Source organism: Lonchura striata, chromosome 15 (assembly GCF_050655825.1).
Source record: "Lonchura striata isolate lonStrDom1 chromosome 15, ASM5065582v1, whole genome shotgun sequence".
NCBI classification, from domain to species: Eukaryota; Metazoa; Chordata; class Aves; order Passeriformes; family Estrildidae; genus Lonchura; species Lonchura striata.
In genome coordinates, this window is record NC_140717.1 from 10,008,805 (window position 1) to 10,022,500 (window position 13,696).

General features: G+C 48.1%; 1 protein-coding gene across 27 annotated transcripts in view; it reads right to left on the bottom strand.

The window, feature by feature from the left end:
- Nucleotides 1-13,198: 13,198 nt before the first annotated feature.
- FBRSL1 (fibrosin like 1) overlaps nt 13,199-13,696 on the bottom strand; it is a 503,076-nt gene continuing 502,578 nt past the window's right edge. For all 27 annotated transcript variants that reach the window (XM_031506234.3, XM_085592726.1, XM_077787189.2 and 24 more), the window contains one exon: nt 13,199-13,696. This exon is cut by the window's right edge and continues 2,521 nt beyond it. The gene's annotated coding sequence lies outside the window, so the exon portion shown is untranslated.

Below are 13,696 nucleotides of genomic sequence, written 5' to 3' on the forward strand. Positions count from 1 at the left end.
TTTGTCCCAAATGATTTTTACAATGGAATAACAGGCTATTCACATTTTCCATATAATTAAAATTAATTGAAATGACGTGCATTAGTTGTAATTAAACTATGCAGCTAAGAGTGGTTGTATGTAATTGCTATGATTATATAGGCTACAAATAACCTCAAGGAATGAAAATGGAGTTATTATGGCAGAAGAACTCAGCCTCTCACCACCTTCCTGTGACTGATGGTCTGCACAAGGGGAAGGCTGTCTCTGGGATGGGGCAGTGCTCCACCAGAAGGGGATGCTTTGGGAGGTGAGCTCGCTCAGCTGCCCCTGTTTCTAAGTTCATGTGAGATCAGCCCCAAAGCTGATCACTAAGGGCTGCCCTTTCCTCTGCTTTAGGGTAGCACTAGTGAGGGGGACAAACTGAAGTGGGAATCCAACCCCTGTAAAGCACTGAAGCCTTTGGTACAGGGTTTGGCATGGCCTATAAATGACTGAATTATCTCCAAATTCAGCTCCACATTCACCAATCCATCCCAGTCACATCAGCAATGCCCTTTCCCCAGCACCAGGTGCACTGCAGGAGTTGTACAGCTCACTGTGGTGGCAAACTCCTGGTTTTAGCTCCAGTGTTTTCCACGTCCCTGTGGAAATGTTTTGTGGCTGCAAAATACCTCCAGGCCACTTTGTCCAGCTGCTTCACACCAAAGGTGCCCACAGCACTGCCAAAAAGGGTCATGGAAACAAAACCAACATCTCCCACCATTCCATTGCTTGGAAAGTTCTGTCTGAAGTGATCAAGCCTAAACCACATTTCTGTAGGTCACTGAAGGGTCAGGTTGAGGTTACTGGGGATGTCATACCCATAAAATCACCTTTTTCTTTGTTTGGTTTTGCTCTGATTAGGCTTTTAGAGCAGTGTCTTTAAAATGTGGCTCAAACTGTGGGTTCCTACATTTTTAAATGATTGTTTGGGGAATAACAATTCCCTTATATATATTATAGTTGGTTATTTTTTTTCCCCCACTGCCTTGGAAATATTGAGCTTAATTTCAGGGAAAACCCAGGGAAAAATATTTTTTGGGTTTTTGGTATGGGAATAAGCTCAAAGATTTGAAATTATGCTCTTATAGTCTGCCCTCTCGCCACCTGCAGCTGGTTTGTGCATGACAGGCTCCAGAATGCAGGGCTGTGTCACATCTTGCAGGGTGTTAGAAAAATGAACATTTCAGCAAGGTTTTGGCCTGTAGAGCACACAGGAGTGGGAGGGATATGACTCTGTCTTGCCAGCTGTTCACATGCCCTGTCCCAAGGCAAAGCAGCCCCCCTAAAGCATTTGCCTGGTACACCAGCAGGGCAGGTGCAAAAATCTGTGCTCAACACACAGCAGGCAACAAAGAATTATAAACTGCCCAAATTTCCCTTCTTAGAGTGCTTTGGGAATGATTGACATGGCTGCCAAGCAAAGCCTCTTGGAATGTACAGCACATGGAAACCTTCCTGGTAATTAATGGGGGATTGTGCTTTGGCCAAGTGGCTCCTGGAGCCTCTCCCACCCTGGGTCTGTCCCTAACTCAGGGTTGCTCTGCCAAGGAAGTTCTGTTTATTTCCAAACTGCAAACACTCCAGAGGAGGATGTGACCTTCAGGCAGCCACTTTGGCTAAAACCTCCTGGCATGCTTCAGCCTGCTCCTCCATGAGATCCCAATAATTCACTCCATAGCCCAACACTGCAAGATCATTTTTATCCTTGAAAGACTCAGCTGTCTACCTTCAGGCTTAGCAACATGACTGCAAGAAAATATTTATTTACACATGGGTGTAAATTAGTGACAAGTATGGCAGTCTGACTGATTTCCCTCTTATAATGTCTTTGATCATCTGCATCCTGTGAAGATTAGGGTACAGATTTGGACAGCCTAGGGGTAACCACATGGCCCATGTGTGCTTGCACTAGCATTGTTACCATGGGGAAGTAAAGTCTCAAAAAAAAAAAAAAAAAATTTAAAAAGAAACCCCAAACAGCCACTCAGTATGGGCAGACTATGTTATTGGTTGGGGGGTGGGCGAAGGAGTGCAGGAAAGTGAGAGAAGCCATTAACATTTTGCACCATTAGTCAGGAGCTTGGGGACCTGCTGCAGCAAATAAAAACCCCATATAATGTAGTCAAGGGAATTCAGCCAAAAAAATTAGAAGTTTCTTTTTTTTTTTTTAATGTAATAACTTTTTACTCCATTTAATTTCTAGTTTAACCATCTGAATAGATAACAGAAAAGTACTGTGAGCTAGGGAATAATCTGAACTGAGGGAGAGAAAAAACTGCTGAGAAGCTTTCAGGCATGTTCACAAACAAGAGTCATCCAAGATACCAGAGAAACCAGGAGGCAAGTAAATCAGGAGAAAACCAGATCTTCCTACCCCATCCCAAGAAACACAAGGAACCTGCTGTGCATTTCCATCTGGCAGGAATGCAGACCAGCACTGCGTACACAAGATCCCATCAGCAAGCCCTGGGCTTGCAGGTTCAGTAACTCCCAGTCTCCAGCTATTGCTGCTGGAGAGATCAAGTCACAAACTCAGCAATGGGTTTTATTTTTATTTATTTATTCATTCTCTTTAAAAGCTGAAATACTAGCTTTTGTACAACTTGTGGCTATACTCCCATCATTTTTGCTAATAAATATCTTGGAATGGATGATGATATCCTCATGATACTTTCTTATCCTCCTCAAATTAAGAGTAATCAAGAAGCCACAGCAACTGCTCCTGGCAGGAAGCTGCCAAGCTGTTATCCAGAAGCCTGACCGTCATTATTTGGAACAGATGCTCTTTCAGCTTTGTAATTTTCAGCCAAAAACAATGGCAGTAAGTGAAAGTAAAGCTGTGGGTCAAAGGAAGGCTAAACTGTATGAGAATCATGTGAAAATATTTTTGATTTCACGCATCCTCTCCTTTACAGCACATGCTTCTGAAATGGTCTGTGAATGTTAACGTGCAGCTGCAGGTTTGACCTTGGTGTCCACGGCCTGGATTTGCCAACAGCTGAGGAAGCACAGGGTCACTGTCCCTGGAACCCTGGCACAGCCTGTGCCTCCCTGGGCTGGGGATGGGCCACACCTGAGGCTGCTGCCACCTGCAAGCCCTGTCCTCCCTTGGGGAGGGCACTGCCTGGCACCGTGGGGCGAGCAGGGGCTGTTGGTGCAGCCTCTGGCTGGGAAAAATCTTCATCCCCACCTGTGAGCCCGGAGCAGGCTCCGAGGCTGGCACACGGGAGGGAGCTGCTCCTCCTCTCAGCACCAGGAGCTCACCTGGCTCCAGGGGGGCAGCTCCCATCCTCAGGAGCTCCCAGGGCTGCCCGGGACAGGGCACAGCACGAGGGCTGCAAAGCAGGATGAAGCTTCCAGTTATTATGGCCAGGCAGGCAAAGCCTGGTCTCCCCAGCTGGATGAAGGCTCTGCTGGGCTCCCTTCCTTTGCTAGGCAAGCTCAGTTTAACAGAGCTCAAGAAACAAGCAGGTCTCAGGAAATAAATGCTTTCAGTCTCTCTTTTTTATTGCCTGTAAAATAGCAGGAGGCTTTCAAAGCAACAGCAAATCCTGTTAAAAAAAGTAGAGAAAATTAAAGAAATGTTTCTTGTCTCAGATCCAGCCCTTTTCACCTTAACTTTCCATCATGGTACATAAAATTTTGTATATTTTGGCAGAGTAGAGAAATAACTTTTCCCCTTTCTCTTCCTTGCACAGCCCAGGAGCTCTGAGTGAGCTTTAAACCAGTTTTGCACAAACAGAGAACGGCCAAATAATAGAGCAAGAAAACAGCATTAAACTTTGTAGACAATCAACTTTATTCTGTGCACAGCAGCTAGTTTCTCCTGCTCTCAGCAGAAATAAAAAATTTACAAGTGTTCTGGGAAAGCATTAAAAACCAAACACATCCAGACAAAGTCTAGTGCAAACTACTTGGAAATAGATCTGTGCATCACCTTCTGAAAGGCTCATTCCTGCTGTGCTGGTGTAGCCAGGTTGACGGCGGCCAAAACAAATACACCCTGTGAGTTCAGGACAGGATTGGAGGGTTGAGATTTGGGTACCAGTCATCCTTGTCTCCCAGAGAGGCAGTCACAGTCCTCTGCTTGTGAGAATCTCCTCATGAAAGAGGTTTTCCAAATCATTCCTTGCACACTGGCACAGAGTAAGGATGCCTGTGTATTTGGAATAAAGTGGAACCTCCCAGCACCAGGAGGAAAAACCCAGCTACTGCAGAGAAGTGATCAAAGATAAGAGGGCAGGATGCATTCCCAGGCCCACACCCCAGCCCTTTCCACAGGGACCATATTAGGTTTGCTGTACGCTCTTATTGCACTGAATGTCATCTTCCAAGCATAGCAAATAACATTTTCATAAAGCACTGCTTTTAATCAAGTACAACCCTCACATCCCCAGAGGAGCTATCTGGAGTCTATCCCTTTTCTCTACTGTTCTTTCTTGCCCCCTTTTAACTCCCTCCCTTAGAGGCTTGTGCCTCCAGCAAGGAGGGCTCCATGTGGTTCCCTTCGGAGCTCATTAGCACGGCTCCATCCATCAGGCCACGAGTGTGAGCGGGATCTGCGGAGCCGGGGCTGTCACACCGAGTGCTTCAGTAACCCTGCTGAGACAGGAGTGCAGCCTGGAGCCTGATTGCACAGCCCCACGCAGGCTGGGACACCTCAGCAGGCTGGGACACCTCAGCAGGATGCCAGTCTTGGAGCAGTGGATGCAGAAAGCCCGCTAAACTAAACCCACTAAATTCAGTGTCATCCAAACAGAGCGGGTTATTCCCACACCCAGACACTGTGGCAGCTGAGGGCGGGTTTGAAACCGCCTAAAAGGCATTTCAGAACATCAGCCCAAAACAATACTGTCATTACAGCAGTAATGGAGACCAGCCCCTTCCCAAGCCCCAATTCATGACCTCCGTGAGTGATCATGAGTTGACTGGCAAGCAGCTTGTGTGGCTGAGGGTGAGACCAGCTCCCCAGAGTCAGATAGTGATTTCCTGCATGGCAGATGCTTCCTATTCAACACAAAGAAAAAGCCTTCCAAATACGTTTGTTTCTTTATCAAGAACTAATGCTTGGAGTGAGGGGTTGAATCCCTTTTCATGGACAGTTTGCAGCCTGTGAGTGCCCCTGAGCAGAAAGGCAGAGCTGCCTGTGCAGAGGATAGCACTGATGGCTGATGAGCAGAGCCAGGCAGCACTGATACAAGCACACTCTTAGCTAAACACAGAGAATTGCTGGTCAGATTTATCTGCCCTCGTGGCTGGCTCTGGGCAGAGCCCATAATCTCTGAATCTCGGAGTGCAAGGACGGATCAGGAATGAAGTAGACTGAAGTCTTGTGCTCTTAGGTGCAAATGGTTCATTATGGCCTTTTTCAGACTGTGCTGATGAGAGGAATCATTCTTCATTGATGAGAAATCCCGCATTTTCTTCTCTGGGAGAACACAGCTTTGTTCCTGTCCCCCATTTAATAATGCACAATTTATCAGCTAAATTGGTGAGCCTGGTAGCAAGTGATTCAAATCAACTTCAGTGGCTGTGAGCAATCACATGTACTTGAAGAAACCCACTTATGCCACTTTCAGTAAAACCTGAGGAAAGCTGGCTATGAATGCACTACCATATCCTATTAATGCTCAAGAAAACCCATTTAAATGAACCTCTAATGGCTGATTGAGACTTCTATAATGAAACTCCATAAAAAGTCAGCTCCTTCCTTCAGGCTGGGCATTCCAAGTGGCTCCATGGCTCTCTTGTTAGCTGTGGGTAGGAAAAACAAATGGATGGAAGCACAACTGTGCTGTGGGCAAAGAAAGGAGGGAAGGCTCCCTGCTTTTCCAGGGTTGACACTCTGAGCCTCACCAAGAAGGGCACAAGGCAGTAAGTCCCACCTGCATCTCCTGATACTATAAATCAATCTATCAGACTGTGATCACTGTCCTCTGAAGAGCTCCTCAGACCTTTCCCCTGCACAAAGCACAAACTGCCTCCAGTCTATAAACCCCAATATTTCTCTGCTGGAAGAAACAAAATTTTTGTTCTCCCCATATCTTATGTTAGCCCAGTGTTCTAAGCCTGTCCAAAACTGGAGAGGTTGCATAGGCTGAGGGTGTGGAAAGAGAGGGGGAGACAGTCCCTGCCAACCCTTCTGTCCTACTCCTTCCTCTATTTGGGAGCATCCAGCAGGGATGGTCAGCAGGGAACTGCTGTGCCCCATAGCCAGTTTAGCATACAGCAGGCTCCCACACTCCGCAAAACAAGAAATAAATGGCCACAAACCTTTCAAAAGCATTTACATGCCACCCACTCACCTTCACTTCAGGGCAAGAGGACCCTAATGGGGAAACAGCCCATTGTTCTAAGAAGAGCTACTGTTCCCTCTCCATCCCTACAGAGCCACCAGGCTCCTGATCCCCCCAGGTGCCCCTGTTCTGGGCAGACTGGCCCTTGCCAGCACCTGGGGGGGGTTGGCTTGCCAGGCACTGTGCTGTGGGCAGCTGGCAGTGGGATCTGGAAAGCCTGGGCTGCAGTGTGAGCCTCTCCAGAGCCTGGCCTTGCCGAGCCCTGCCTGGGCAACAGCCACAGCCCTGGTGTGCCTGAGGACTTGCATCACCCTGCTGGAGTGTGGGTGGTCATCAGAACGGGGATGGGGCATGCTGGGGCCCTCGAGCTGGAAAGGCCATGGGTGCCTCTGGAAAATGGGGACTGTCCTTCCATTGCTGCTTTTGTAGTAGCAACTGCTGTGCTGAGATAAAAGCTTTTGTTTGCCTTTTCTCTCCTACATTCCTAATCTCCCTCTGTGCTGGTCTCCCCTATAGTCCATCAAGCACTTTTAATCTCTAATTGCATATGACTGATGAGCCTGAACTCCATACACAGCGTTGCCAAGAACCACTTTTTCGGAGCCTGCTTTAGCTCTTTAGGCCAGTCATAACACACTGCAGGACCATTAAGAGTTTATAGTTTGTATACATAACACCCTGGGAGTACCAAAGGGTGGTTTATCCAAACAGAAAAGAATTGAGATGAATGAATGCAGAAATGACTTTTGGCCAGGAAATACTTTAATTTTAATTAGGGGGGAAGGGGGTGAGAGAGGAATGAAGAGGCTTTCTTCTCTCACAAAAGACAAGACTAATGAGTTTACAGCTGCAGGCGCTGACCTTGGAGCATCCCGTATAATGCTAGTGCTGAAATGTTTGGATGTGATGTTAGACCCGATAACCTTGCTTCTAAAAGGAAGAAATAAAGGGAAATGGCTGAATGGGGAGGGATTAATTTCATGGGGATGTACGGACATATTTATTTATTTTCCCCCCTCTTGCATTCCCGTTCAACTGCCTTTGGCGACACAGCCATTCACCTTCTGCTGAGCTTCATATGGGCCTCATCTCTTCTGCAGGGAAAATAAGTCTGTTGTGGCAATTTTCCCATATTTTGGACTGTCCCTCATCCCAGAGCCTGTCTCACAAGTCCCCTCCTCTCTGGAGCCCGTGGCTGGAGTGAGCCCCATGCTCAGCAACCTGTGCCCAAGGGAAGGTGCAGCCAGGGCTTCTGATGCAGTGGCTTGAAAAAGGTGGAGAGCCTGAGACTATCCTTGTGCAAGGATGTCACCTGCTTCAGCTGGTCACTCTGTGTGGCACTGGGGCCTGTGGCAGTGCTGCAGCGCTGGGCTCACGGCTGTCCCCAGCCCAGGAGGCTCCTGCTCCTGCCCTGGCAGTGTCACGGCTCTGCTGCCCTGGCCTGGGGACCAGAAGGAGCAGAGCCACTGCCACAGGGCTGAGCAGACACCAGCTGCCCATGGGCGTGTGCCAGGCCAGCAGGGATGTGTCCCTGGGCCTGCCGGGCTCTCCCTCCTGCCTGGGACACGGCTGCAGGGGTGATCAAGGCTGATCTTGCACCTCCATCCCTTGGCAAGGACCGTGGCTCAAACGTCTTCCAAGCACTGCAGAGCTGCTGCTCCCACCTCCCTGCCCCGCCTGCTCCTTCTGGGGACCTCGGCTGTGCTCTCCCTGGAGCTTCCTGGCATCTCCTTCCTCTCCCATCCCTTTCCATGGCCCTGTGAAGCATCATCTGGCCCTGTGGATCCTCCCATGGGCGCTGCCGTGCTACAGCCAGAGCGATCATTAAACCCTGAGTGTGAAGCTGCTGTGAGCTGCTGTGGCTGTGGAGCCAGCTTGGCCTCCAGGGAATCAACACCCCCTGCCCTGTGAGCTGGCAGCCAGACCTGCTGGAACAATAGTGCAAGTTAACGGAGCAAAACAACCATCGGTGTTTCCTATTAAAAGTATTTTTTATGATGTTGATTATTATTAATATTATATAGGGGCTGTAATTTTCTCCCGACTCACTCCAACATCTCACAAAATAAACAGTTGCTGTATTATCCCCTTGTAAATGAGACCACAGGATTGTAAACTTTAATTTGTTACTTTTGGCTGCTCTCAGGTTTGGCAGACAATTAAACCAATTCATTAGTTCACAGAGGCACATTTTTGGCCACGTCTGGCTGCGTGAAGTCATCCAGTGAACACATTGGAGGCAGGGTGTAGAAAAACTGTACTGTGCCTTTGCCACAAGATCTGTCAGTAATGGTCCAAACAGGCCACTGTGGACTTTGGAGGCCCATGTGGGAGAGAGTCTCCTTGCTCCTGTGGCTCTGCTGTGCCCTGGGCACGGGCCATTAGCAGCTCAGTGCCACTGTGTGCTGGCCAGAGAAGTGGGATTGATTCTGTATCTGACAGCAAAGTAGCTGCATCGTGCCTGAGGCTTAACCTTTAAATTCTGCAGAGTTGGACAAGTGAAACTCCATAGGACATGGCAGAAAATGCTGAGCTCTTGGAAAGGCTCATCTGGCTGTGTGTGATCTCCAGAGCCAGCCCCAGCAGCTGAATTAATTCCTTCAATAGCTGGGCTGCTTTTGGTCCCTTCTTTCCCAGCTGCAGACACATGGTTAACCTGCAGAGCCCCATGACAGCAGAGCACAGCTTCTGGCCTTTTCAGGGCCACCAGTGATATGTGCTGGGGGTTAAGGTGGGTTTCTTTTAAATGGAAGCTGTAGCAGTGTGTTTTATGGTACTACCACTGCCCCTGTCCAGAGTGGCTTAGTGCAAATCACCCCTCAGATGAGATTCCCTTGTCAGACATTTTTCACTCTCTGTAGTTTCTTAGATGTCCATTAACAAACCAAAAATCCTGAACCATCTTAGTTTTGAAAAAAGCCCCATAAAATTAATCCCTTTTCTTTTGTTCCCTCCACAGGAGGAGGCTTTTTAATAGCATTCAAAAAGGAAGGAAAGATTTTTGAATACTGAAACCTAAAAGCTTCCCCAAACTTGTTCCTCATCATTGTATTTTTTTTCTGGCCAGCACTTTGAATCTGGATTTGCAGAGTTCTTCTGCTTTGCAATTTCCTCTGAGTGATCCCACCACCACCAGCGTGTCTGGGGAACGTCGCTGGGCTCTGGCCCTCCTCCATCAGCTGGAAATGCTGGAGGGAAGGGAGGCTGTGGAAGGGAACGGAGCATTTCTGAAAGCTGGTCACTTCCTTCAGACTCTTGATTGGTTTTTCCCTTTCCTGAAATAATAATACTAACAAAAGTGTTTTTGATAGAACAGTGAGCAAATGCTGCAGAAGAGCTAATTATGACTTCGTATGTGATGGGAACTCCTCTGGAAAGCAGCTGCAGAAACCTGCCCGCCCCACTGAGCCACAGTGGTTTTCTTCCAGGGTTCCTCCTGCTGCTGGTGTGTGAGTGGGGCTGGTGTGGGTGTGAGCTGGGCCCCTTCTCCTTTGGGTGTCAAACACATCCTCTGCTCCTCAGACTGCCCTGGGGGGAGATGGAGGGCTTCACCCTGCTGCGGGCAGCTGCACTTCACTGCGAGAATTCCAATCAGGAGCTGGAGGAGGAGGAGGAGGACGAAGCTGGCTGGGTTTTGAGTCAAAAAAGAAGCCCTGTATTTTTCTCCTTTCAGCTATTTATCAAGGCTGAGTGCAAAGGGCCTGACACCCGGGCAGCAGGGCCCGGCTGCCGGGATGTGTGTGACACACGAGCGGTAATGAGGCACCTTCTGCTGAACGGCCAATTGAGCAGCCGGTGCCTCCAACAGCTTCATCTCGGGGACGGCGGGTGGATCTCTATTTTGACACATCCTCGCTGAATGAGGAATAGAACAAGCAGAAAATGGCTGATGATAAATGCAGCAATTAGGGAAGCTTAATGGAGCAGAAGGTTTTTTGTGAGAAGACAAAGGAATTGCCGTGCCGACACCTGCAAGGAGGTCCCAGCCGCTGCGCAGGGAGCCTCCAGCTGTGCCGCAGCAGCAGGGGCTGGGATGAGGGGAGCCGACCTTTTTACTTCACACACACATCCCTCAAAGGCTTTGGAAAAATATTTTCCAAGTTAAACTTCAAAACATCATTTGATTTTCCTTTTTCTCCATTATGTTCAGAAACAGGAGCCTCTAATTTAGGCCTGGTGTAGCCTTCCCCCACTCCTTGCTTTTTATTCAGTTTCACATAATACAGTGCACTACTAGGAAAGGCATTTTCCTGACTAAATATTGATCTCAGGTGCTGTGAAAGAGCCGTGGCCTCAGCAGGGGGATGCCATCTTGCTGGACACAAGTGGACAAGAAGTGGCTCCCTGGACAATGCTGCTTGCCCACAGTGATGCCCAGCTTCAGGCTGAGCCCATGACCTGCCTGCTCTTCCCAAAGCACCGTGTTTCTGAGCTAAGCCCTGGGCTACCAGCTCCCCAACGTTTGAGCAAAAGTGCTAAATATGTTTGTCTAAGCCCCATTTCTCTTTATTTCCTTAGCTGGATTCCCCCCAAAGCCAACTGCTTGTGCAAAGGGGCACCAAGAAGCACTGGGGAGAGCTCTGCAAGGGGTGTTGGCATGGAGACACCCAGGTTTTGGTGATGGGTAATGCCAGTTCAGCCTCTCACAAGACCATTACCAAAATCCCCCAATATTGCAACACAACTATTTTCTTAAGACTTTGGCAAAAAGGATTTCCTGAGGGAGGTAAGGGAAAGGTTTACTTTTTTTTTTTGCTTGGCACAAGCCAAGGAAAACACACCTCTTGTTTTCCCCTCTGTTGACGGTTTCTCGGCTCCAGCCTGAGCTGGATCCATCACTGATCTCTACCCCTGCTCTCATTCTGGCACTTGCTGGGCTGCCTGAAGCACAGCTGGTGTGTCTCGTTCCCCAAGCTCTCAGGACATTCCTGACTAGTTGGCTCCTTTTGCTTTCCCTCCTCTGGGCCCGGGAGGGGCTGGCGTTGCAGACCTGACCATGGAAGCTCAGCCTGCTGAGTCCTTGGGCTCCCCTGCATCAACCCTCTGTTTGTCTAACTCAGGTCACCAACAGCTAACTACATATTTATGGTATCTATATAGGCTGGAAAGGACAATTCCCATATGCTTATTTTAGGCAATAAAGCTGGCTTTTTAGGGAAGCACTAGATCTTTTTGTCAAGGAACAGTTAGTATTTTTGACAAGTGATCTGAAGATGTGTTACAGCTTTACAGATTGGCTTTTGCCCTCACTCCCTGGTATCCTGGTTGTCTATTTTATTGACTGGGCCAAGAGTGACCCCCATTAACTGAAGCTGGTGCACACATCTTCCATGGAGCCCCAATGGGCATGTGGCATTTTGAACAAAAGGTAATGTTAAGTGCAACCACTGGTCTCCCTCCTTACAGCTTCCTGAGTGTCTTTTTAAACACAGGTTGCCTGAGGCAAACGATGAACCTTCCAAATCCCATCTTTTTCCTCCCACCCACTGTCATTTGTTTGCTAAATTCCACCCTTTTTTGGTGACTGAGGGAAGTCTTTGGGGAGACAGCCAAAAGTAGAATAAAAATGGTGAAAATGGCACAAAATGAAAGCTGAACAGTGGTAGAAATACATAAAACCCAGGAAGTCCTTCTGTACCAGTTCTTTTAGCAGAAGGCAGCTCAGCTGGGGTGGCTTAAAGGAATAAGGCTGAATTAATTAGATTCTCTGTTTAGGTAATAATACCATTAATCATGATGAACCATTTTGTGAGAAGGCTGATACTCGACACTGTGTAATTCCACAGGAATCCCACTGTAGTGCAGCATTATTGATGGGTCATCCTCTGAAGGCGTGAGAGCAATGCCTCCTAATACAGTAAATGGCAAACCACTGATTTTCTTTTAATATTCAGACCACCACAACATCAGTCACGATGAATTCTTCTGGCACCAGGGTGGCTGCAATAAGCAATCCTTCAGGAATGCCAGGGGAGCACAGCATTGATTCAATGCTCACTTTTTAAGTCATACACAGACCAAATGCTTCCAAAGGGTATGGCCCATTTTTGCAGCTTTTTCTGTAGTAACAACCTCCTTGCACACATGCATTAGTATGGACTCTAACAGAGGTTAGGGGGGCTTATTTATGCAGGTCCATGTCAGAAATGGTGTCAAACAAGATCCCATGTTGGACACTGGCACCAGGAGAATTACAATCCCCCTGAGCCAGCATTATGAATCCTTATGCTGAGTCCAACACACTTTTCACATCCACCACGTGTTCTATGTTCCTCCAATTTCAGCTGGGAGAGCAGGTGCTGATTTTTAATGCCTATTTTGTTTTAAGCCTCCTTTCATCAGATTAAGGACCCTGCTATTTTATTTCATTTTACTTTTTCACGCTCAGTAATTTAGTCACACGCAGACTTAAACCCAGGAGCTGCACCACGCTGCCAAAGCCCTGTCACCCACCGCCCCGTCGGCCGCGGAGCGCCAGGGGCTCGGGGCATGGCTCCATGGCCTGGGGAAGCAAACGGGAGGTGGAGAGCAGCACTGGAGGCTGGATAACCTTCCCGTGGTGATGCCAGCAGCAGGGAACCTCCACTCCAGCTGCTGCACACAGGCTGTGCTTCCTTTGCTGGCCTTCATTCCCCCGGCAGCAGATCATCCCCCGGGACGTGGGGTGGAGATGCTGCAGGGCTGGGGGCACTGCTCTGCTCTCCTCCCCAGACCCCCAAATCCCCACCTCCAGAGCATGTTCCTGCTGCTGGAAGGATTCACAGGCAGAAGCAAATCCCAGCACCAGCCCCTTCCGCCAGCTGCCTCCTCCCAGCCATCAATAAACCATTAGCCTCGAGTCAACAGCGCTGGCTACGACACACAAACACTCAACTGCCTTTTTCATCCAAAATCAATGTTGTATTTATCTTCATTGATCTACAAGGAAACTGAATGTTTAAAATTACAGGGGGTGCAGGGGGGAGGACGGGGAGGGGGGGGAAACAAGAGTTACAGAGCCAAGAAAATAGTAGCGGATGGCTGAATTAACTAGAGAGAAAAAGCCCAGGATATATAAAACATGGACACTGAAAAATAAAATAAGGGAAGGGGGGATGGTACAGCAAGTAAAACATGGCAAAATTTACATATGGATGAAAAGTAAAATTGGAAATAAAAAATAAATCATGCCAAAAAGCAGTTCAAGGCAGAACCACACTGAAACAAACATTTGCTTATGGTCTTCATGTACTATAGATAATATATCAGAATTTCTTTTTTTTTTAATCAACCATTAGACTTTTTTTTTTGCACTCCTAAAATTCTACTTTGTCTTGTATACAGATTCCAATAAGAACACTGCACAATTAGCACAAGGGGTCCACGGAAAATTGTCC